The sequence below is a fragment of the Salvelinus namaycush genome, chromosome 34, assembly GCF_016432855.1.
Source record: "Salvelinus namaycush isolate Seneca chromosome 34, SaNama_1.0, whole genome shotgun sequence".
NCBI lineage: Eukaryota > Metazoa > Chordata > Actinopteri > Salmoniformes > Salmonidae > Salvelinus > Salvelinus namaycush.
This window is the reverse complement of record NC_052340.1, coordinates 40008047-40021438: the sequence shown is the minus strand read 5'-3', so window position 1 is coordinate 40021438 and position 13392 is coordinate 40008047. Positions and strand designations below refer to the sequence as shown.

General features: G+C 43.1%; 1 protein-coding gene across 1 annotated transcript in view; it reads left to right on the top strand.

Annotated features, from left to right (window-relative positions):
• The first annotated feature begins 3556 nt into the window (after positions 1-3556).
• LOC120028346 (protein-tyrosine sulfotransferase 1-like) overlaps positions 3557-13392 on the top strand; it is a 36550-nt gene continuing 26714 nt past the window's right edge. Inside the window, exon 1 of the mRNA XM_038973563.1 lies at positions 3557-3786. The gene's annotated coding sequence lies outside the window, so the exon portion shown is untranslated. The remainder of the gene's footprint in view (positions 3787-13392) is intronic.

Genomic DNA, 13392 nt, shown 5'->3' with positions numbered 1-13392 from the left:
CTGCACTTCCTTACCTCCTGTCAAATATATGACCATATTAAAGACACATATTTCCCTCAGATTACACAGATCCACAAAGAATTTGAAAACAAACCCAATTTTGATAAACTCCCATATCTACTGGGTGAAATACCACAGTGTGCCATCACAGCAGCAAGATGTGTGACCTGTTGCCACAAGAAAAGTGAAGAACAAACACCATTTATGTTTATTTATTTTCCCTTTTGTACTGTAACTATTTGCACATCATTACAACACTGTATACAAACATAATATTACATTTTTAATTGTCTTTATTCTTTTGGAACTTCTGTGAGTGTAATGTTCACTGTTCATTTTTATTGTTCATTTCACTTTCGTTTATTATCTATTTCACTTGCTTTGGCAATGTTAACATCCATTTCCCAATAAAGTCCTTAAATTGAAATTGAATTGAGAGAGAGATTTTTTTAAAGACAAAAAATAGCAATTCAGATTTGGAAACATATAAAATACATCATTACCAAGCCCTGCAATATCAAGAGCTGAGCAAAGAAAAGAGTCCCCTCATCCAGCTGGTCCTGGGGCTGAGTTCACAAACCTGTTCTACTAACACACTGAAGCCTCAGGACCAGAACATCCAATCAATCAGAATAAACCAAATTACAACACAGTCAAAACAAAACCACATTGCTTATTGGGAAACACAAGCACAAACACAAAGCAAAATGCAGTGCTATCTGGCCCTAAATCGACAGTACACTGTGGCTAAATATTTGACTATGGTTACTGATCAACATTTTTGAAAAACCTTGACAAAGTACAGGCTCAGTGAGCACAGCCTTGCCATTGAGAAGGGTAGACACAGGAAAACCTGGCTCCCTGTAGAGGAAAGGCAGTGCAACCACTGCACAACAGCAGAACCCGAGACAGAGTTTGATACCCTTATTAAAGGTTTCAAAGACCTCTCTGATGAGAGTAGGCTACCCGTCCTGTTGGGGGAGGATGCAGACAGCTGTGGGTTGGCAGCGCACTACATTGCTGCCTGCCATAAGATGAGGGACAGTGTCTGACAGACCAATCAACCTGCACATGTCCTCTACTGTATGCTTATTGTTATTGTTGAATGTATGGTTATTTTGACCCTTGATTACTGTTGTTACTGTTGTCCTGTTGACAATATTGATTATTATTATTAATTATGTTAATATTGTAAATCTCCAAAGTAAGCTTTGGCAATATGTACACTACCGTTCAAATGTTTGGGGTCACAAAGAAATGTCCTTGTTTTTGAAAGAAAAGCACATTTTTGGACCATTAAAATAACATCAAATTGATCAGAAATACACTGTAGACATTGTTAATGTTGTAAATGACTATTGTAGCTGGAAATGGCAGATTTTTAATGGAATATCTACATAGGCGTACAGAGGCCCATTATCAGCAACCATCACTCCTGTGTTCCAATGGCACGTTGTTTTAGCTAATCCAAGTTTAGCAATTTAAAAGGCTAATTGATCATTAGAAAACCCTTTTGTAATTATGTTAGCACAGCTGAAAACTGTTGTCCTGATTAAAGAAGCAATAAAACTGGCCTTCTTTAGACTAGTTGAGTATCTGGAGTGTCAGCATTTGCGGGTTTGATTACAGGCTCAAAATGGCCAGAAACAAAGAACTTTCATCTGAAACTCGTCAGTCTATTCTTGTTCTGAGAAATGAAGGCTATTCCATGCGAGAAACTGCCAAGAAACTGAAGATCTCGTACAACGCTGTGTACTACTCACTTCACAGAACAGCGCAAACTGGCTCTAACCAGAATAGAAAGAGTGGGAGGCCCCGGTGCACAACTGAGCAAGAGGACAAGTACATTAGAGTGTCTACTTTGAGAAACAGACGCCTCACAAGTCCTCAGCTGGCAGCTTCGTTAAATTGTACCCGCAAAACACCAGTCTCAACGTCAACAGTGAAGAGGCGATTCCGGGATGCTGAGGTGCCACCAACCTACTGTGGTCTACTGTTTTTATATCCATGTTTTTCAGATAGAGAGAAAGATAACCTAAAGGGCATGTACAACTAGAGAGGTTGCTGCCAACATACAGACTCAAATCTCTGGCCACTTAAATTAACAGACTAATTAGACGGATCACTAGTCACTTTAAATAACGCCACTTTATATAATGTTTACATATCCTATATTACTCATCTCATATGTATATACTGTATTTTATACCATCTACTGCATCTTGCCTATGCCGTTCGGCCATCGCTCATCCATGTATTTATATGTACATATTGTTATTCATTCCTTTACACTTGTGTGTATAAGGGTAGTTGTTGTGAAATTGTTAGGTTAGATTACTTGTAAGATATTAATGCACGGTCGGAACTAGAAGCACAAGCATTTCGCTACACTCGCATCAACATCTGCTAACCATGTGACCAATAAAATTTGATTTGATTTGAACTGGATACCTAAACCTGGTAAATCAATCAACTGTGTCGAGATTTATCCTATTATATACTGTATATACTTAAATTATATACTTAATTCTGATTAATTATTTAATTCACTTGATTAAAATGTCCAAATGGATTAACACTCCAAATTATTTTAAATTCTATTGTGTGAATATGCGAACGCACCTATTTGCCAGGAAGCAAATGTGTGAACATCTGTTGCCTATAAATAGACTGACAGATATAAAGTTCTGGTTGTGGTCTCAAATCATTGGAAGAGTAAATCAATTATGACATTTGTATTTATTAAAATACTGTTAGCTTTTATGACGCTCCAATATTTTGCAGTGCTTTATAACGTTCCAAAATATTTTGCAGTGCTTTATGACGCTCCAATATTTTGCAGTGCTTTATGACGCTCCAATATTTTGCAGTGCTTTATGACGTTCCAAAATATTTTGCAGTGCTTTATGACGCTCCAATATTTTGCAGTGCTTTATGACGCTCCAATATTTTGCAGTGCTTTATGACGCTCCAATATTTTGCAGTGCTTTATGACGTTCCAAAATATTTTGCAGTGCTTTATGACGCTCCAATATTTTGCAGTGCTTTATAACACTCCAATATTTTGCCGTGCTTTATAACGCGCCAATATTTTGCAGTGCTTTATAACGCTCCAATATTTTGCAGTGCTTTATAACGCTCCAATATTTTGCAGTGCTTTATAACGCTCCAATATTTTGCAGTGCTTTATAACGCTCCAATATTTTGCAGTGCTTTATAACGCTCCAATATTTTGCAGTGCTTTATAACGCTCCAATATTTTGCCGTGAGCTGTTGCGCAAATATTTCAAATGGAGTTCCCTGTCTCTTTAAAAACATTGGTACATTCTAATCCCGCCCTTCAAAGCTTTCAACCAACCGTCTGCCATGACACATTATGATTTGTCTTCTGCAGGTGGTCCAATCGCAAACCGGCTTTCAATTACAGGGCACCATGGGTGTATTCATTATCCCAATTTTGTTGCAAAATGTTTCATAAACGGAAGCAAACTGAACGAAACGGGAAGGACCTAACTGAATTAGTCCAATAGAAACTCTCGTTTTCGTTGTAAAAACGCAACTGTTTACAACTGTGTGGACGAATGATTACACCACAGTCTCGTAAAGCAGGGGATACGCGTTTGCAGCGATACAACTGAAGAGAAAGCAGTACCAAGTATTATTGTGTGTCGGATCAGTGGAACAACAGGGGAGCAAATAGAACGGATGGAATGTACGAGCAACGGTGTTCAACTATTAAATAAGCAGCTTGATCAACTGTCTCCGGCGCTGGATCCGCTACATTAGGTGGGTGGTTATATTGTGCCAAGTGAAAGAATCCGACTGGGTAGCAATGCTCTTCTCTTTTCCCACTTCTCTTCCAGCTTCAGCGGCGCTAACCGCGACTGTCTACCTCTACCTAGTAGGTTAACCACTACTCATTTTGAGCATTACCAAATCGGAGGTCTTAAAGAAAAGCCGCCCGTCAATTTTCGTTTTAGCGCAGACATTTTTAATAGTTGGTGAATCTGTGAAATGCGCTGATAGCTTGGCATCATTGTAGAATGTTTTGGCACATGCCACCCGGTGTATGAAGACAGAAGATGTATCATGCATCTTGGCACAACAATAATCATGATCTGTCAAGCTCATTTTCAAATAGACATCTAAATGAATCGAGTGTTGTCTCCGTATTGGCAGTTATGTTCTCGTGTTTTAACCAGAAACATTTATTGTTCTTCTGCAGCATATCAGTAATGTTTTTTTGTTTTAATTTTTTAAACATTGAAATCAACAGTAACTGTTGATTTGCGCACAACTAAAACAACAAACGTTGCTGTTATTGCGGTCTCCCTGTGTATATGTAGCGGAGGGTTGTCCACAGAAGACTGAGATGGCTACCGTAGTTAAAATCACGTCGTCAGTCTTTTACCTTTTTAGATATTTCCACATCAGAAGACATCCTGCCTGTAGACTATTGATGTGGAATAGCTACTGGTCAACACAGGAAATATTGGACGGAATTATGCAAACGTCATAATGTGTAAAAGTGTTCCGAGGGAAGCCTGCTACACTTGGCCTTCGGGGATTATTATGTAGCTGAATTAATCAAGACAATATTATGAATCTCGGCAACCAGCCATGAGGTAGGTCTACCTCCCAGATGTTCTGCCATCGGCTGCTTGCAGTAACCATAACTTAAGGGGAATGGGTCCAACATTTAAAAAAAAAAAATGTATTTCTCAGTGCACACTATTCCCGACAGCTGTTGACAAAACGTATAACTTCTCTGTGTCATGTTGGAAATAAATTGTGATGACAGATAGGCTACTTGGCGTATGCATCAAAGGCTCCTCTGGTTTACTCTTTATTGGCAAAGACAGAAAGAGATAGGATGATGGTATGGCTATGTCTGGTATAGAATATATATGATTGATACGACATAATGTTTTGAACCCCCTGGCTGTTATAGTGATGGAGATGCCGGTAGAAAGTGGTTGATGTGTGTTTATTCATATTCTGGTGACTCGGTGCCAACAGCCCGCCCACGGTCCATTAGACTTTGTTCACAGAAATTCACAAATTACGTTATGCTATAGAGACCTCTGATTATTCACTGTTAAGGGTTTATTCACACATTTTGACTAATGGAAAATTCATTACTTTTCCATGACTTCTCCATGACTTTTAACCAAATATCCCAAGACCAATAATTGATGATATCTCTATGGCTGTGTTTAGTCAAGCAGCCCAATTCTGATATTGTTTTCCACTAATTAGTCTTTTGACCAATCACATCAGATCTTTTCACAGAATATCTTTTTCCATAGCTTATCTGATTGGTCAAAGGACCAATTAGTGAAACAAATATCAGAATTGGTCTCCCTTTGTAAATGCAGTCAAAATAGCCTACATGGAAAAAGTCCGGTTAAATGTGGTATTGCTGCTGGTCTCTGACCCCATGTAGCCTACTATCTCGTGCCGTTGTGCCCTTGATCAAGGCACTTAACCTCCCTCAAAGTAGAATAACCACATTGTTAGGCTACTGTATAAAACCCATGTGGTCATCCCTCCATCTGGAGAGCTGGGTGTGTCTGTTTCATCAAGGTCTTGTTGAGTAACAGATGTGGTGTGTTAGACGGGGGACGGTTGGCCACCCTTAATATAAAATATTGCAACATTACAACCAAATACTTTCAATATACAATTATTCTCTCATTCAATGAATCTGGGATAGAAATGGATAAGGTAGGTTACTTCAAAACAAAGTACGAAGACATTTTTTTTAATCTATAACCTTTTTATACGGCTAAAATATTCATATTTCAGGGGAGATCTATGCACAGCATGGAAGTTATTTGTCCATTTAGAATATTATTTTTGCATTGCTGAAATTACCTGGGTAGCCTACTGTTTTAATAGAGAGGAATGTCAGGTTTCCTGTTATGGTGTCAGATGTACTTCTCAACAGAGCCGGTTGGAAACAAGACGGTAATGACATTAATGCTTATAGCTGAATAGTTAACTAGCGAGATTACGAGCTGTGTTTTGAATTGGCTATATAGTCTATCATTATTTTATAGGCTACCTGCTGCTCCCCCCCCCCCCCGCCCATTTTAACTGATTGATCAAATATTTTAATAACACAGTTTAAAAATTCCAGGACTTTTCCAGGATTTTCATGACTGTAAGGAACTCTCATTTGACAACCTCATTTGATAACATTCAAGCTTGCGTTTTCTCAATCTGCGCATTTTCAAACTGGAACAGTCTACTCATACACCGGGATTCACAGACCGGATTCTCAAACTGGAACAGTCTACTCATATACCGGGATTCACAGACCGGATTCTCAAACTGGAACAGTCTACTCATACACCGGGATTCACAGACCGGATTCTCAAACTAGAACAGTCTACTCATACACCGGGATTCACAGACCGGATTCTCAAACTGGAACAGTCTACTCATACACCGGGATTCACAGACCGGATTCTCAAACTAGAACAGTCTACTCATACACCGGGATTCACAGACCGGATTCTCAAACTGGAACAGTCTACTCATACACCGGGATTCACAGACCGGATTCTCAAACTAGAACAGTCTACTCATATACCGGGATTCACAGACCGGATTCTCAAACTGGAACAGTCTACTCATATACCGGGATTCACAGACCGGATTCTCAAACTGGAACAGTCTACTCATACACCGGATTCACAGACCGGATTCTCAAACTGGAACAGTCTACTCATATACCGGGATTCACAGACCGGATTCTCAAACTGGAACAGTCTACTCATACACCGGGATTCACAGACCGGATTCTCAAACTGGAACAGTCTACTCATACACCGGGATTCACAGACCGGATTCTCAAACTGGAACAGTCTACTCATATACCGGGATTCACAGACCGGATTCTCAAACTAGAACAGTCTACTCATATACCGGGATTCACAGACCGGATTCTCAAACTGGAACAGTCTACTCATACACCGGATTCACAGACCGGATTCTCAAACTGGAACAGTCTACTCATATACCGGATTCATAGACTTGTGACAAATAAAGTAGAACGAAGCGGAATCAGGACTTGAATGCCCACTCTGCTATTCAATGCAGATCCTGCATTGTTCAACCTTTGACGCTGTGTGTGAATCCGGGCCGGTGATAGGCCACTTTGTTATATAGAGGAGCCGGTACGCAGTTCCCCAAAAATGTGAATTGTCGGCCCAGCGGCTCAAGTCGGCTCAAGTCAAGCACTGACCTTTTTAGGATGCACCCTCAGTTGTTTTCCTGTGGCTGGCTGAGCTCTGTGCTACTCTGCTTCCACAGCTGCAGGGGATGATTGATAATGGCAGGCCCTGACTGTGTCTCAGGGAGAGTTGGGATATGCAAAAAAAATTATTTCCAATTTAAATTATTGACAAATATCAAACCCCACCAAAGTATTACTATTCTTCCCTGCACCAGTATTGACCAGGAAGTAGCGCACCACTAGTATTGACCAGGAAGTAGCGCACCGCCAGTATTGACCAGGAAGTAGCGCTCCCCTAGTATTGACCAGGAAGTAGCGCACCGCCAGTATTGACCAGGAAGTAGCGCTCCACTAGTATTGACCAGGAAGTAGCGCTCCACTAGTATTGACCAAGAAGTAGCGCTCCACTAGTACTGACCAGAAAGTAGCGCACCACTAGTATTGACCAGGAAGTAGCGCACCACTAGTATTGACCAGGAAGTAGCGCTCCACTAGTATTGACCAGGAAGTAGCGCTCCACTAGTATTGACCAGGAAGTAGCGCTCCACTAGTATTGGCCAGGAAGTAGCGCTCCACTAGTATTGACCGGGAAGTAGCGCACCACTAGTATTGACCGGGAAGTAGCGATCCACTAGTATTGACCGGGAAGTAGCGCTCCACTAGTATTGACCGGGAAGTAGCGATCCACTAGTATTGACCGGGAAGTAGCGCTCCACTAGTATTGACCGGGAAGTAGCGCTCCACTAGTATTGACCGGGAAGTAGCGCTCCACTAGTATTGACCGGGAAGTAGCGCTCCACTAGTATTGACCGGGAAGTAGCGCACCACTAGTATTGACCGGGAAGTAGCGCTCCACTAGTATTGACCGGGAAGTAGCGATCCACTAGTATTGACCGGGAAGTAGCGATCCACTAGTATTGACCGGGAAGTAGCGATCCACTAGTATTGACCGGGAAGTAGCGCTCCACTAGTATTGACCGGGAAGTAGCGCTCCACTAGTATTGACCGGGAAGTAGCGCTCCACTAGTATTGACCGGGAAGTAGCGATCCACTAGTATTGACCGGGAAGTAACGACTCACTAGTATTGACCGGGAAGTAGCGCTCCACTAGTATTGACCGGGAAGTAGCGATCCACCAGTATTGACCGGGAAGTAGCGATCCACTAGTATTGACCGGGAAGTAGCGCACCGCCAGTATTGACCGGGAAGTAGCGATCCACTAGTATTGACCGGGAAGTAGCGATCCACTAGTATTGACCGGGAAGTAGCGCTCCACTAGTATTGACCGGGAAGTAGCGCTCCACTAGTATTGACCGGGAAGTAGCGATCCACTAGTATTGACCGGGAAGTAACGACTCACTAGTATTGACCGGGAAGTAGCGCTCCACTAGTATTGACCGGGAAGTAGCGATCCACCAGTATTGACCGGGAAGTAGCGATCCACTAGTATTGACCGGGACGTAGCGCACCGCCAGTATTGACCGGGAAGTAGCGCACCGCCAGTATTGACCTGGACGTAGCGATCCGCCAGTATTGACCAGGACGTAGCGATCCGCCAGTATTGACCAGGACGTAGCGATCCGCCAGTATTGACCAGGAAGTAGCGATCCGCCAGTATTGACCAGGAAGTAGCGCACCGCCAGTATTGACCAGGAAGTAGCGCACCGCCAGTATTGACCAGGAAGTAGCGATCCGCCAGTATTGACCAGGAAGTAGCGCACCGCCAGTATTGACCAGGAAGTAGCGCACCGCCAGTATTGACCAGGAAGTAGCGCACCGCCAGTATTGACCAGGAAGTAGCGCACCGCCAGTATTGACCAGGAAGTCGCGCACCGCCAGTATTGACCAGGAAGTAGCGATCCGCCAGTATTGACCAGGAAGTAGCGCACCGCCAGTATTGACCAGGAAGTAGCGCACCGCCAGTATTGACCAGGAAGTAGCGCACCGCCAGTATTGACCAGGAAGTAGCGATCCGCCAGTATTGACCAGGAAGTAGCGATCCGCCAGTATTGACCAGGAAGTAGCGATCCGCCAGTATTGACCAGGAAGTAGCGATCCGCCAGTATTGACCAGGAAGTAGCGCACCGCCAGTATTGACCAGGAAGTAGCGCACCGCCAGTATTGACCAGGAAGTAGCGCACCGCCAGTATTGACCAGGAAGTAGCGCACCGCCAGTATTGACCAGGAAGTAGCGCACCGCCAGTATTGACCAGGAAGTAGCGCACCGCCAGTATTGACCAGGAAGTAGCGCACCGCCAGTATTGACCAGGAAGTAGCGCACCGCCAGTATTGACCAGGAAGTAGCGCACAGAATAGGGTGCCATTTGGAACGCAAAAGTCTTTGGTTCTGCTCGTTTCCTGGTTTGGGAAGTCCGAATCACCCTTTGCTGCTAACATATGATATGATAACATTTTTTTTTTAACCGTTTAGGTAAATACCTTCTCTTAGCTACCTGCCCACGGATGTGTGTTCATCCTGTTAGTTGACTAACATCACTAATATGCCTTATGATGTCCGCCCACGCTGCTGCATCCAGGCTGACCGTGCATCATCTTCCTATTCATTGGCAGGTTTATATCATGTCTGTTGTACAGTCATGTATTCAAGCCGTTGAGCTTTTACTGATTGTAGGCGATCACCTTTGCTAAGGCATTGTGATTCACAGACCGTAGATCAGTTCTATGCTGTGATTTTTTCCCCCAGTCAGTTTGTTTCTCAGAGTGTGATGTGTTGTTGTATTGTCTACTTTATTGTTCAGGGAAGGTGTAGTATGCGGACCATTTCAGCCACACCCGTTTCTGACAGGTGTATAAAATCGAGCACACAGCCATGCAATCGCCATAGACAAATATTGGCAGTAGAGCCTCTAGGTTTCTTCCTAGGTTCTGACCTTTTCTAGGTAGTTTTTCCTAGTCACCGTGCTTCTACACCTGCATTGCTTGCTGTTTGGGGTTTTAGGCTGGGTTTCTGTATAGCACTTTGAGATATCAGCTGATGTAAAAAGGGCTATATAAATACATTTGATTGATTGATTGAATGGCCTTACTGAGGAGCTCAGTAAATTTTTGGCACCGTCATAGGATGCCTGTCTGTCTGTCTGTGGGTGGTTGTGACAAGAAAGGAGGGCAAGTTGGCTCTGGACTCTGTCATAAAGAAAGAGGAAACATATCTAGAAGGTATAAATGTGATTTATATCATATAAACTCTTCATTATCGTGCTGATACTGTAGAATTGAAAGCAGCTGAATCTCAGACTAGGCTAAAGCTTTAGGCCATGGCTCCGTCCTCCCAAAGACTGAACTGGTTCCCTTCTCTGATTTTTGAAAGGAAATGACTGGTACACATTCCACATATAGTGGAAACTCCCTCTAGCTAGCCCCTGCCTCTACCAGTCCAATGCTTTTACATTTGTTTTGAAGTAGTGAACAAGTGTACATTTCAGGAGAAATTAGATTATTGGGACGCACCCGCTAAGTTTAGTTTCCCTAGCTTGTGAATATTGCGTCTGGTTAGATGTTAATATCCTCTGCCATCTTGATAAAAGAGAGACTGTTGTAACATGAGTGTCAGTTAGGAATTTTCCTCTTCAGGCCCAAATTTAGGAGGCTCCTCCTCTTCCTATGGTCTGGCCATTGATTGGCATGGAAATGAGGGCCTGTTTTTAGATGGAACAGAATGGATTGCCTCCCAGGCAGCTGTGTGCCAAATGGACTTAGCATGGCGTGATGATGTGGCAATACCATATTGATCTCTCTCTCTCTCTCTCTCTCTCTAGTTCTCTCTCTCGCTCTCTCTCTCAATATCCATCTCTCTCTCTCTCTCAATATCCATCTCTCTCTCTCTCTCTCTCTCTCTCTCTCTCTCTCTCTCTCTCTCTCTCTCTCAATATCCCCCTCTCTCTCTCTCTAGTTCTCTCTCTAGCTCTCTCTCTTAATATCCATTCTCTCTCTCTCTCTCTCAATATCCCTCTCTCTCTCTCTCTCTCAATATCCCTCTCTCTCTCTCTCTAGTTCTCTCTCTTGCTCTCTCTCTCAATATCCATCTCTCTCTCTCTCAATATCCCTCTCTCTCTCTCTCTCTCTCTCTCTCTCAATATCCATCTCTCTCTCGCTCTCGCTCTCTCTCTCTCAATATCCATCACTCTCTCTCTCTCTCTCTCTCTGTTATTTACCAGTGATGAATCCGAGTGCTTTAAACCCTGGACTTTCAACCCAGCAGCATGATAAACACTGATAGAGTTCAGCTAATCAGTTCCCAGGTTAGAAAACTGCACCACACACTGGGAAGCTTTAAACAGCATGCAGTCTTCCTCCCTCTCAGCTGCTGACTGACTGATCATCCTGTTTGAAAGGTGCGGCCTCGCTCTCTCGCCCTCTCCAGGATAAGCAAAATGAAAGTGATGATGATTAATGTTGTTGGTGTGTGTGTGACGATTGCGGAGAGAGAGAGAGAGAGGGAAGAGCGCACTAGAGAGCGAAGCACCAATTAATTTGTACGTTTACATGCTAATGAATAGCGTGTAGCCGAGCAGGGAGCATCGTGGGATGTTGTCGGTACCCGTTGGCTCTGCTCTGTACAGATCTCTAGTGGTTGATTAGGAATGACCCAGACTGGCTGCTAGCTGCTAGGTGTAGGGTGATCTACCCACATTATCTCTGCCTACACTAGGTAGTGTAGTCTCTATAGTCAGTGTAGGGTGATCTACCTACATTATCTCTGCCTACGCTAGGTAGTGTAGTCTCTATAGTCAGTGTAGGGTGATCTATCTACATTATCTCTGCCTACACTAGGTAGTGTAGTCTCTATAGTCAGTGTAGGGTGATCTACCTACATTATCTCTGCCTACGCTAGGTAGTGTAGTCTCTATAGTCAGTGTAGGGTGATCTATCTACATTATCTCTGCCTACACTAGGTAGTGTAGTCTCTATAGTCAGTGTAGGGTGATCTACCCACATTATCTCTGCCTACACTAGGTAGTGTAGTCTTTATAGTCAGTGTAGGGTGATCTACCTACATTATCTCTGCCTACGCTAGGTAGTGTAGTCTCTATAGTCAGTGTAGGGTGATCTACCCACATGATCTCTGCCTACACTAGGTAGTGTAGTCTCTATAGTCAGTGTAGGGTGATCTACCTACATTATCTCTGCCTACACTAGGTAGTGTAGTCAGTGTAGGGTGATCTACCTACATTATCTCTGCCTACGCTAGGTAGTGTTGTCTCTATAGTCAGTGTAGGGTGATCTACCTACATTATCTCTGCCTACACTAGGTAGTGTAGTCTCTATAGTCAGTGTAGGGTGATCTACCTACATTATCTCTGCCTACACTAGGTAGTGTAGTCAGTGTAGGGTGATCTACCTACATTATCTCTGCCTACACTAGGTAGTGTAGTCTCTATAGTCAGTGTAGGGTGATCTACCCACATTATGTGGAAGTTTCCATCAGTACAAGTGTTAGTGGAGTTTGAGAAACATCTCTATATATTATATTCCACCGTTCAAGTGTCTCTTGGGTTTTGAGTTGATTCTGAAAAAGGGCCTTCCTCCTGCTCTCTTCATCACTCAGTCAGTTGGAATTCAGAGGAAAGTTGTCGCCGCACCACTTTTGTTTTCTACTGGAGGACAGACTGACCTTTCCCGGGAGATGGCAGGCCTGACGCTATTGCCTCCATTTTTTTTTTTTTTATGGAAATGGTTTGTAAAAGTGATCCCCGAATGCCATGTATGTTTCGGCCTTCCAGGTCCCTGGGAGAGACGAAGGAGCCAAGATGATATTTCACATGTTTCTAAACAGTAACTATGGGGTCATTTGCAGCTTCTAGCATAAGCTTAAATGTCAACCAACAAAGTCCTACAGCCATTGACTGGAATTGTGCGGAAGTGAGTTTAAATGTAACCAATCGGAGAATAAGTTGTCTGGAAAAGACCATTGACTGGAGTTGTGCTGAAGTGCCCAATATTAATGCTAGAAACTGACCTCAAATCAAATGTTAAAGGTCACATGCGGATGTTAATGCGAGTGTAGTGAAATGCTTGTGCTTCTAGTTCCCGACAGTGCAACAGTATCTAACAAGTAATATCTAACAATTTCACAACAACTACCTAATACACACGAATCTAAAGAGATGGAATTAGAAAATGTACACATA